Source organism: Dama dama, chromosome 9 (genome assembly GCF_033118175.1).
Source record: "Dama dama isolate Ldn47 chromosome 9, ASM3311817v1, whole genome shotgun sequence".
Taxonomy (NCBI): domain Eukaryota; kingdom Metazoa; phylum Chordata; class Mammalia; order Artiodactyla; family Cervidae; genus Dama; species Dama dama.
The window spans coordinates 47,137,307-47,149,326 of NC_083689.1; the positions used below are offsets into that span (position 1 = coordinate 47,137,307).

Here is a 12,020-nt window from a genome sequence, read left to right on the forward strand (position 1 = left end):
GCCTGGGGTTCTGTTAATGACAGCTACCCTCAGGTAATTAATGTCCTGGGATGGGAATTGCAGAAATATATCCCAAATGCAACTGACTTTCAGGAAGCCAATTGCCAAAGGTAAATTTTCCTCAAACCCTTTAAGGAAAAAGAACCTCATACCTCCACCACAGGGCAAGATGCTCAGCATCCCTAATTGCTGTAGGAATGTCAACAAAATGACAAAGAAATATCAAAACCCACCAGTCACAATAGACATCCTCACAAGTTAACAAATAATACAGACGGGAGAGGGCCTAAAGGCAAAGGAACCCCCTACTGTATCTATAGCAGCAGCCAGTGTAATGGACAGTCTCCAAATGCCCTGGGTGGGTGGGTGAGGGACTATCAAGGGGAACAAAGCCTAGGATTTGAATTCCCACACCTGGGCCTATATCCCAAGAAAACCGCTGAGGCAAAGGCACACGAACCCCGAGGAGCACTACGACAGCACTATATCCAATAGCCAAGACACACAACCAGCAGAATCTCCCCTGAGAGATTAAAGCTCAAACAAGATGTGGTGTATGCTGCTGCTAAGTCACATGGTATATATACGGTGGACTATTTCTCAGTCATAAAAAGCTGCCACTGAAATTAGGGAATTATGACACTGGTAGCCACAGGGATGGACCTTGAAGGATCACACACTAAGGGTAGTCAGTCAGGAAGATGAAGACCGTAGTATGTGAGGCACCTTCCAGGCAAAGTAAAAATATACAAGGCAACAAATTTACAATCTAAAAAGAGATTCAGAGAATTCAAAGTCAAACAAAGGGTTCCAGGGGAAAAAAAAGTGAAGGGCCTAGAATGAGTTAGGATCTCCAGACTAACATAAACATAGAAATCTGTATCTATAATAGATAACCCACAAGGATTATCCTCTTCCTGTCTTCCTTCCTTCCACATATACACAAAAATCTGAATCACTACTGTCAGGCGAGTGTATGCTCCTCGGTTCTTGGTCTCGTCACAACAAAGATTTGGAGTGACGGACATTAAAGCCTCCTCAGCGTGTTACAGCTCTTGGGTCTTGGACAGACCATGTTATAGCTCTCAGGTCTCGAATGGACCGTGCTATAGCTCTTAAATAAATCAGTGTTACAGCTCTATTTTATTTAGATAATAGCAGGAAAATCTATCTTCGAGGCGTGAGGGCACATCGATCCAAGGACACGAAGAGAAGAGCGCCCCATCGAGTGGGACAGAGAGAGAGAGAGAAGAGCTTTGGCTCCTCTTTTTATATGTTTCTCTGTCCATGGGCCTGTCCTATGTAAACTGGGCCAGCCAGGAATGTCTTTTTTTTTTTTTTTTCAAAAAAATATGGAACGCTTCACGAATTTGCGTGTCATCCTTGCGCAGGGGCCATGCTAATCTTCTCTGTATCGTTCATACTTTAGTATATGTGCTGCCGAAGCGAGCACTGGAATGTCATTTTTTTTTACCTGAGGTTCTCACTCCGGTCCTTGGACCTTCCTTTGTTCTATTTTCGCGGGCTTTTCCCTTTCAGGTCTTTTAACCACCACCATTCTGGACTCCTTTTTCCTATTCTAACTACCTAACAACTACCTATACACAGACATCTGTATCTCTAAGAGATAATCTGCAGCAATTATTTTGTTCCTTTCTCCGTTGTATACACAGAAGTGTATCTGAGATAAATAATTCACAAGGACCTGATGCCCAGCACGCTGTTCAACCTTCTATGGCAAAAAAAAAAAAGGCTACCCCGTAGATAAATAACACCTGATTTGGGTGGCTGTAGACTGAGCACAACCCTGCAGATCAGCTGTCCTCCAACATAACAGGCTTAATGTCAAGGACAGAAAAGCAGTCCCTACTGTATTATCTCTGACCTCCCTGACTTGGGCTGCTGTCCCATTCCTGGAATCTGGGCAGGCTTGGGTCTCATGGCTGCACTGGGGTGGTGTCGACATACCAGGCTAGGTGCACTTAGTTGAGCTCCCTCTTAAACCTGTACTGTCTGGTTACCTCTCTGGGACCAGAGTACCCGATGCACCCAAAGGATGGTGGTCAGGCCTCTGGCCTCAAGGACCTTTGGGAGAAAGTTTCCAGCTCAAGCCTCCTTCCTGCCAGTGCATCCTCCTCGGCACCTGAGAACCCTCAGTTGGGAATGCGCCTGCAAACAAGGTGTGAAACTTTAGGGGGGCAGAAATAGTGAGACACAAGCCCAGGCACATTCCACTGTATTTCGCAGCCAGGAAGCTGACTTTCCCTAAGGCTCTGGTTGCCCCAGTAACCAAAGCTGGGTATGAAGAACTGCTGCCGACTTGTGGACATGTCCTGTAACTACAACTTGACCACCTCGGCTTACTGCAATTCCGTTTAGTAGCTCAGTCGTCTCTGACTCTGCGACCCCATGGACTGCAGCATGCCAGGACATCCTCCACTTGGGTGGCAGTTACTGGGGCACAGTGGGCTATGGGCCTTCAGAACACACCAGAGAGTAACTCTGGCCAGAGTTCCTCAGTTGTTTCCACAGCCACTCGCCTGTTTGCAGAGGGTTTGAGAAGAAATGAGAAAATTGTAGAGAAAGCCTTAGAGTAAGCAGTTAGTACCAGATGTCTGCACATTACCAAAGTAACCAGAATAAACCAAAACCTAGCCAGCCGGAAAGTCACATTAACATGACTTTCCAGTCCCATTAAACCAGTGACCCTTCTCCAAAGTGCCTTATAAACAGAGTTTCCCTTCACAGGAAGAACACCCCTAACTGGAGTGAAGCCCCCAGACGGAAGCCAAAGCTCCCCAGACTGGACAAGGTCAAAAAAGGCCCCAATGGGACCCTGATGTCAAGCTGTTCTGGGGAAAAGGTTAGTTGAGCTTTTAATTCACAAAGGAGAGTAGTGTCTATCACAGAGTCAATCAACTTGTTCCCTACTGTCAAACTTTTCCGGGGCTCCTGTAGAGGAAGTTAGAATTGAATGCTTCACATTCAAGGAAGCCTGCAGGCCCGTTCACTATCAGAGTGTTCCTTACCTTTGTAGAGTGCTTCTGACTGCCAGATTGTTTTATTGTGAGCAATTGCTCTTCTGATCTTAACATATCTAATATGCAACCCAAAGATCTTTCCTTCTGGATAGATGAAATATTTCCCATTTTTGTCCCATAAAGGAAAAACACAAATTGAGGGAGGAAAATGTTCCCAGTGTGCACACCAGAGTGACTTATCCTCCAAAATTGAGCCTGCAGTCTCTTAACACGAACCAGCAAACAAAACAAGCAAACTGGCTGAATAGGCTATTGGATTGGGTAGATTTACTCTACAAATGAAATCGAGTCCATCAATGAAGGAAAGTTACATGGCTCAAAATAGCCTGGAGTTAAAATTCCCCTCCAGGTCCTCCCCACCATTTTATGCAAAACAAAGAACTCTCTCACCGGAAGGGAAAAAAATGGACATTAAGGTTGATTACGCCCAGCCGGTCCAGCCTTTGGCCTGTCTCCAGAATTTCTTGCCCCAGCCGTTTAAGAGAGAACTACTCTGAACAACCTTGGAGAACAGGCCCCCTTAAGACAGTAGATTTCCACATATATGCCTATATACTCTTTTCTTGGGTTTTTTGCAGGAAGGGGGACCCCTTCCAGGGCCTGAAACTGGGCTCTTGTCTAACACTCGGAAATGAATTGTCCGAGGAGACACATGTGCTGACAAAGCAAGAGATTTTATTGGGAAAGGGCACCCGGGTGGAGAGCAGGAGGGTAAAGGAACCCAGGAGAACTGCTCTGCGCGTGGCTTGCAGTCTTGGGTTTTATGGTGATGGGATTAGTTTCCAGGTGGTCTTTGACCAATCATTCTAATTCAGAGTCTTTCCTGGTGGTGCACGCATCGCTCAGCCAAGACAGATGCTAGCGAGAGGGATTCTGGGAAGTGGATGGACAGGCAGTGTCTCCTCTCGACCTTTCCCGAACTCTTCCGGCTGGTGGTGGCTTACTAGTTCCGTATTCCTTATCAGGATCTCCTGTCATAAAACAACTCATGCAAATGGTTACTATGGTGCCTGGCCAGGGTGGGCGGTTTCAATCAGTGTGCTTCCCCTAACAGGTTGGTGCAGCAGCTCACTAATCTGACTGCTGCCCCTTCTCGCCACATTAAAGGTGATCTGTTCCTGTAAAGTGCCTTCTCTAACTCCCTTATCCTACAGTCAACTCTTGGAAGTTTGTTGGTTCCTCGTCTCAACTGCCAAGCACTGGGGGCAGCTGCTGCCACTACAGAGAATCTTAAAGAAAAGACCCTCAGGACAAATGGTCCCAATATTCCCTGATCAGGGCCAGCTCGCCACCAGCAGCAAGGTTCCTGGCTGGCTAAGCCAGATTGTTACTGAGTCCAAGCTCGCTCTGCTTGCCACATGACAGGCCAGTGAATCTGTGAGATGAGGGGATGAGGTAAGGAAGAAGCCTTTTTATTCAAAGCCACCTGACCAAAATGATAGCAGGCTAGTGTCTCAAAATAACCGTCTAGTCAAAGCCTGGTTGCCTGGTTCTTTTATGGATCAGAGATGGGAGGGGGGGAGGTGAGGAAGCAAAGTAAAACTATTCAATCCTTGCAAAAGTCCCCTAGAATGAGGCAAGCCTTCAGGCAGGGGAATGTGTTAGTTTCACTTCTAGCAGTCCTTCACTGGTGGGCTGCTCAGGTTATCTCCCTCAGGCAGGCCATTATGTATGTTTATAATAACAAAAAAGCGTTAAAGTCACAGAAGCAGATGCAATGTAAATTTAAAATTAACCCTTCTCCATTACAGTCTGTCCAGGTTGGTGATAGCCCTTTGAATTATGTCTTTTTCACAATGTATAATTCTCTGGTTGCAGGTCACAAGGCATCTGATCTATATCCAAAGATAGATTAGTGAGATAAGCTTTAGGAACAAACTTAGGTCTATAATAGCTGAAGTAAACTTTTTAACAATATAGCACAACAGCAAGGAACTAACTGGGAAGTGAGCTTTGCCAAACACAAACCTAAATTAACAAGGCTGGAATTTAACATTTAGTGAAATGTTAAATTTTTTTCATTTTTCATTTTGAGGACATAAATCTCACAGCCTGAGAAGGCTTTATTTCATGAAATAAAAGTGAGATTCATCAGGGGGCCAAGAAAAGCCAAGTGTCCCTGACTGTTTGATTTCAACAATAGTTATTATTCACTTAGCCAAAGTAACTGTTAGGGGAAGTACACTGACGGAAACCACCCACCCTGGCCAGGCACTGTCTAACCATGTAACCATCTGCATGAGTTGTTTTACTACAGGAGGTCCATAAGGAACATGGAACAATAAGCCACCACCAACTGGAAGAAATCAGGAAAGGTCAGAAGGTGACATCACGTGTCTAACCAACTCTCAGAATCCTTCTCGCTGAAATCCATCTTGGCTGAGCAATGTGTGTGCCACCAGGAAGGGCTGTGAGTCAGAATGATTGGCCAAAGACAACCCAGAAACTAAGCCCATCACCATAAAATCTGAGACTGTGAGCCACGTGGCAGAGCAGTCCTCCTGGGTTCCCTTAGCCTGCTGCTCTCCACCCAGGTGCCCCTTCCCGATAAAGCCTCTTGCTTTGTCAGCACATGTGTCTCCTCAGACAATTCATTTCTGAATGTTAGACAAGAACCCCATGTGGGCCCTGGAAAGGGTTCATCCCTCTTCCTGCAAGATAACCATGGAAGACTTCAAAGGTAGTACAACATCTTGTACCATGGATGAAATTCTTTTCTTAGATTCTACTTTCCACAAAACTGCTTTATACTTTCTGTATCTTTCTCCATTCAGAAACAGTCACCTGTAAGCCAGACTTATTCCCCCCATCCCTCCCTTCCACCATTATTATTATTATTTTGGCTTTAAATTCAAGGCAATGAGGACTGTGTCTCTAAAGGACATGATAAGAGTTAACTTCAAGCTTTTTTTTTAGGCAAGTTTTTAACATGCTAGAGGGTTTTACTTGCATATGCAAAAATAACTGGTTTTATAATTTCAAAAGAAATTTTCTCTTAGCCAATTTTCTCCAGAGTCTAAAGAATATTGTGGCCACACTGTTGTTGGGGCCGCTGGGAGGAGGGCAAGAGGGATTCCATCTTGAAGACTGTCAGCCATCTTAAGGCAGGATGTGAACTAGGCCTGAACCCTGTTAACCATCCTTAATGAAAAACCAGGAAACCCCTTCCCAGATGGCAAACAAACATTGGAAGTAAAGGTCAGTTTGTCTCAGTTAGATAAATGATAGTGCCTGCACCTGCATATTGTAACTGTTAATTCTTCCACACCTGTGTGTTGTAAAAATAATTACTAACATGTAAGCAGTCGTGTAGCGGAGGGCATAGCACCAAGTCCTCCAAAATCATCGGGGTCCTTGTTGGGAACCAGTTCCCCTGGACCCTCTGGCGTAATAAACTGACTCACTGTATGGGGTGTTTTGTGACTCTGGATTCTTCAACACTGCCTTTTCTCTTTTAGTGTTCTCAATATTGATATTACTGTGATGCTGCCAGGGCTAACACTATGACAGGAGGCCCGGACCTAAGTTTCGGTTTCCCCTGAAATGGTAAGATTCCCTACCCCCATCAGGCAGCCTGGAGCCAGCCAATCAACATGTGCCCAGTAAGAAACAAAGGGAACGCTGAAAAGCCCGCGAACGCCTAAGTTTGAACAAAAGCCCGCGAAAGTTTGCACCAATAAAATTGCTTTGCAAACATGTAACCAATCCGCTTAAGCCAGCTACCAACTGCTTATGTTCACCCTATAAATTTATGTAACAGCTGGGGCTCGGGGCTTTTTCTGACCCTGCACCACTGCGTTGGATGCGGCAGAAGCCCTGACTCGAGTCAGTAATAAACTTCCCCTTTTGCGAATTGCATTGTCTTGGAAGCCTTCTCTCTTCCCGCTCGGGGATTCGGACATCAGGCAAAACAGTTACCTCTTAGAAGTAGAGGTACTTCATATATAATATGTACACAGATATAAAGAGGCAGACTAGAGTTCTTGCTGTTGGTTTTCAGTCACTCAGTCATGTCCACCTCTTTGTGATCCCATGAACTACAGCACGCAGGCTTCCCTGTCCTTCACCAATTCCTGGAGCTTGCTAAAACTCACAACCATTAGGTCAGTGATGTCATCCAACCATCTCGTCCTCTTTTGTCCCCTTCACCTCTTGCCTTCACTCTTTCCCAGCCTCAGGGTCTTTTTTAATGAGTCTGCTCTTTGCATCAGGTGGCCAAAGTATGGGAGCTTCAGCTTCAGCATCAGTCCTTTCAGTGAATATTCAGGACTGATCTCCTTTAGGATGGACTGGTTGGATCTCCTTGCAGTCCAAGGGACTCTCAAGAATCTCCTCCAACACCACAGTTCAAAAGCATCAATTCTTCGGCACTCAGCCTTCTTTATGGTCCAACTCTCACGTCCATACATGACCACTGGAAAAACCATAGCATTGACTAGACAGACCTTTGTTGGCAAAGTAATGTCTCTGCTTGTTTAATATGCTGTCTAGGTTTATCATAGATTTTCTTCCAAGGAGAAGAGTCTTAATTTCATAGCTGCAGTCACCACCACCTGCAGTGATTTTGGAGCCCAAGAAAATAAAGTCTGTCTCTGCTTCCATTGTTTCCCTATCTATATGCCATGAAGTGATGAGACCAGATGCCATAATTTTCGTTTTTGAATGTTGAGTTTTAAGCCAGCTTTTTCACTCTCCTTTTTCACTGTCATCAAGGGGCTCTTTTTTATTCCTCTTTTCTTTCTACCATAAGGGTACTGTCATCTGCATATCTGAGGTTATTGATATTTCTCCCAGCAAACTTAATTCCAGCTTGTGCTTCAACCAGCCCTGCATTTCTCATGATGTACTCTGCATAAAAGTTAAATAAGTGAGCTGACAACATACACCCATTGTTCCCGAGTCAAATCTCGCTCTGCTTGCTTCATGATAGGCCAATGAATCTGAGAGACAAACTGTTGAGGCAAGGAAGATACTTTAATCGGGGAGTCGAAGACTGAGAAGATGTCAGGCTAGTACCTTAAAATAACCATCTTATTGGGGCCTGGATGCCAGGTTCTTTTATAGGTCAGAGAGAAAGAAGCAGTGAGGAGCTAAAGTCAAAAGGCAGAACAGAGAGGGAGATGCAGTAGGGAAGTACAGTAAAAGGATCATCAGTCTTGTAAAACATCTCCAAGGGAATGTTCGGCCTTCAGAAGGGGTGTTAATCTCTTCTATCCACAGGTGGGCAGGGACAAACTATCTCTCCAAAAGCTGAACAAAGGCACTTTAATTTACAGTCCAGAAGAGGGGCAGGATCCTCTAGGCAAGCCATTGAGTATGACTATAATATTAAAAGCAAGTCAAAGAATGAGTTTCCAACATGGAGTCAGAATTGGTTTCCTCTCTGCAACACCTTGATGTACTCCTTTCCTATTTTTGAACAATTCCATTGTTCCATGTCTGGTTCTAACTGTTGCTTCTTGACCTGCATAAAGGTTTCCCAGGAAGCAGGTAAGGTTGGTCTGGTATTTCACCTTCCCTCCCTCCTTCGAGAGATCTCATGGCTTCATTTAAAAGCTTAGTTATGAATCAGGGATTACCACATAAACTTACTAGTTTATAAGCAGTTGGTATACATTAAGGTTGCATGTTCAGATGACTGAGATCAGCTATCTGTAAGGTTGGCTGAGGAACATTTTAGTCTTTTACATTTAGAAGTGTGCTTTTTTTCCTTGGTTGCAGGTCCTTGAGGCCTGTATTTATATTCTAGTTTAGACATTTGCAAGATAAAGACACTATTTGCTTTTTCAAAGAACAGTTCTGCTGCCTAAAGTTACTAAAATCAGGGACAAGATTTTTAATCAAACTGATTTAGGAAGTTCTATGTTCTATAACTTCAGAGTTAAATTATTATGCCTTCAAAGTTTGTCTAAGGTATTCAGCACAGACCCTTCTGAATTTATAAATTGAGCCAAAGCAAAATTCCTATTTTTATATAAGAGGTTCTCGGATCCCCAGAGTCAGGTAGAGCTCAGGCCCTTTTTGCCTAATTGTTCCAAAATTATTGCTGGACAGACGTCTCAGTGTAAATTTTCCTAGCCCCTTAAATATATAACTTAAAACTAGGGTAAATAGAACACACTTGTTTGGATTTTACTTTTGGGGACCAGTAGGGAGCCTCTCTTGACTCATTAAATTTAGGTAGTGTAATAATGTCAAATTTTGTTTTAATTACATAAATGTCCATTCTATTTATCCCATATCAAATAAACATAAAAAGATTTTTTTTTTAATTTGTGGAGAATCTTTTTTTTTTTTTTTACTTTACCTCCTTGTAATAATAGCTAGATTTTCCTTCCAAATTCTTCCTGTTGATATTCTTAATTGTTCTTATTAGCATCTGTAAGAGACATTGAGGGGAACATCACAATGACACTATCTAAACCAGTATCTTGGGCTTCCCTGATAGCCCAGTTGGTAAAGAATTCACCTGCAATGCAGGAGACCTGGGTTCAATCCCTGGGTTGGGAAGATCCCTGGAGAAGGGAAAGGCTACCCACTCCAGTATTCTGGCCTGGAGAATTCCATGGACTATACATGGGGTCACAAACAGTAGGACACAACTGAGTGACTAGCACTTTCTTTCTTTCACAAGTCAGTATCTCTGCTTCTCAGGTTAATTAGACTTTTGCTTTATCAGTCAGTTCGGTTCAGCCGCTCAGTCCTGTCCCACTCTTTGGGACCCCATGGACTGCAGCAAACCAGGCTTCCCTGTCCATCACCAACTTCCGGGGCTTGCTCGAACTCATGTCCATTGAGTCGGTCATGTCATCCAACCATCTCATCCTCTGTCGTCCCCTTCTCCTCCTGCCTTCAATTTTTCCCAGCATCAGGGTCTTTTCAAATGAGTCAGCCTTTCGAATCAGGTGGCCAAAGTATTGGAGCTTCAGCTCCAATGAATATTGGATGAATGAATGAATATTCAAGACTGATTTCCTTTAGAATGGATTGGTTTGATCTCCTTGCAGTCCAAAGGACTCTCAAGAGTCTTCTCCAACACCACACGTCAAAAGCATCAATTCTTCTGCATTCAGCCCTCTTTATGGTCCAACTCTCACATCCATACATGACTACTGGAAAAACCATAACTTTGACTGTACAGGCCTTTGTCAGTAAAATAATATCTCTGCTTTTTAATATATTGTCTAGGTTTGTCATTGCTTTTTTCCCAAGGAACAAGCGTCTTTTAATTTCATGGTTGCAGTCATCATCTGCAGCAATTTTGGAGACCAAGAAAATAAAGTCTGTCACTGTTTCCATTGTTTCCCCATCTATTTGCCATGAAGTGATGGGACCAGATGCCATGATTTCAGTTTTCTGAATGTTGAGTTTCAAGCCAGCTTTTTTACACTCCTCTTTCACTTTCATCAAGAGGCTCTTTAGTTCCTCTTCGCTTTCTGCCATAAAGATGGTGTCCGCAGGCCAGAAATTCTGTGCCCTGTCGTGGTCCAGGCATGGGTTGGAAAAGAATTTCCAGATATGAGACAGAATGAGAGGGAAATAAAGTTTATTAGAATGCGAGATGCTGTTAGAACAATGGGCCAGCTCAAGGGAGAACCGACGTTGAACAGGTGTCCTTAGTTCACTTTTATAGCCAGGGTACAAGGAGTGGGATGGGCGTCTTGCAGGTCATTTGCTGATTGGATGAGGAATGTACACTGGGTGGGGGAAGAGTAGGGCAAATACCTTCTCCCTATAGGGTAAGAGGGAGACAGGTTATACTGTTCCATTAATAGTTACAACATGAGGGAGGGAAGGATGATAAGGGTCTGGTTTTCCCGTTCCTGTATTCCAAGACCCTCCTTGGTTTTTTCTGCTCTTTTGTCCTTGGGTTACCACATTCCTCCCTCTCTTTATCTTTAGGGCCAATTCTTTGGCCCCACTTGATGCTCTGCTCATGTCTAACTATCTACCTGTTTCCCTTTTCAGGCATTTGGGAACCCAGTCTCAAAGGAAAAGGGGCAATGAGCATCTTGACATCTTCAGGCTGCACAGGTACGTCGTAGGGTTCTGGGTTCTCTTTGCCTGCTCTCTGTCAGGGTGCATTTACAGAGGGAGACGAGAGTCCATGGAATGATAAGGTGACTTGTTTCAGCATTGGCTAGGTGTTGGGTAGGGAATATTCTTGTCCTACTACCACTTTAGATTTGTTATAGTCTAGAAGAAACAAACTTAACAAGAAAGTCAAAGGTACATGGCCCAGAGATTAATAGAAATAGAAAAGCTGCTCAGGGGCTGGCCAGGAGAACCAGGACTAGACATTGGTTTGTGACATTAGTGTTTCTCTAGGTATGAGAAGATGCAAGAATTTGGGCTTATAAAATATTTACCTGAAAACCATCTGACTATCTGAAGGCCGGTTTTTCTGGGTTTTTCCCAGAGCACAGAGTGCCTTATTTCTGATCTCCACCCTGAACTCCTTTCAGGGGGTGTTGAAGGTCAGCAGCTTGCAGTGGTCATGATTTAATCTTTGTAGAGGCAGCTGGCCAGTGCCAACTTCCAGTCAGCAGGGTCCCTTCATAGCCCCATATTTGACCATGCTTTGGGGCATTTCATGGACATTGGGTCCCACGGTGCTGGGAAGGCTCATTCCCAGCTCTGCCGAAGAGTCCATTGACAGTTCAATCAATATGCTGTTACTAGACCAGGCATTGGCAAGTGACAAAAGTCTCTGTACCATTCTTGTCTTACTACCCTCTTGGTCCAGGGAAATATTCCCTCTTGTTGCTTCTTCCCATATCTAGAGTTACATTATTACAATCACTGATCTCATATGGAACTGCATATCAGCATTTTATCACAGGCTCAGTCACACATTTAGTAACATAAGAAACACTCTTCTGAAACAAGCGACAGAAAATAATATAGCTAGCAGTTATTAATAAGGTCACAAGTAAGAATTAAAGGCAATTACAAAACAAGCTTTGGTTACAAAATGGG

General features: G+C 43.9%; 1 non-coding gene across 1 annotated transcript; it reads right to left on the reverse strand.

The window, feature by feature from the left end:
- Positions 1–1,346: 1,346 nt before the first annotated feature.
- On the reverse strand, positions 1,347–1,453 carry LOC133062954 (U6 spliceosomal RNA). Its single transcript, XR_009694273.1, has one exon. It is a non-coding gene; the product is annotated as a U6 spliceosomal RNA (small nuclear RNA).
- Positions 1,454–12,020: the final 10,567 nt, after the last annotated feature.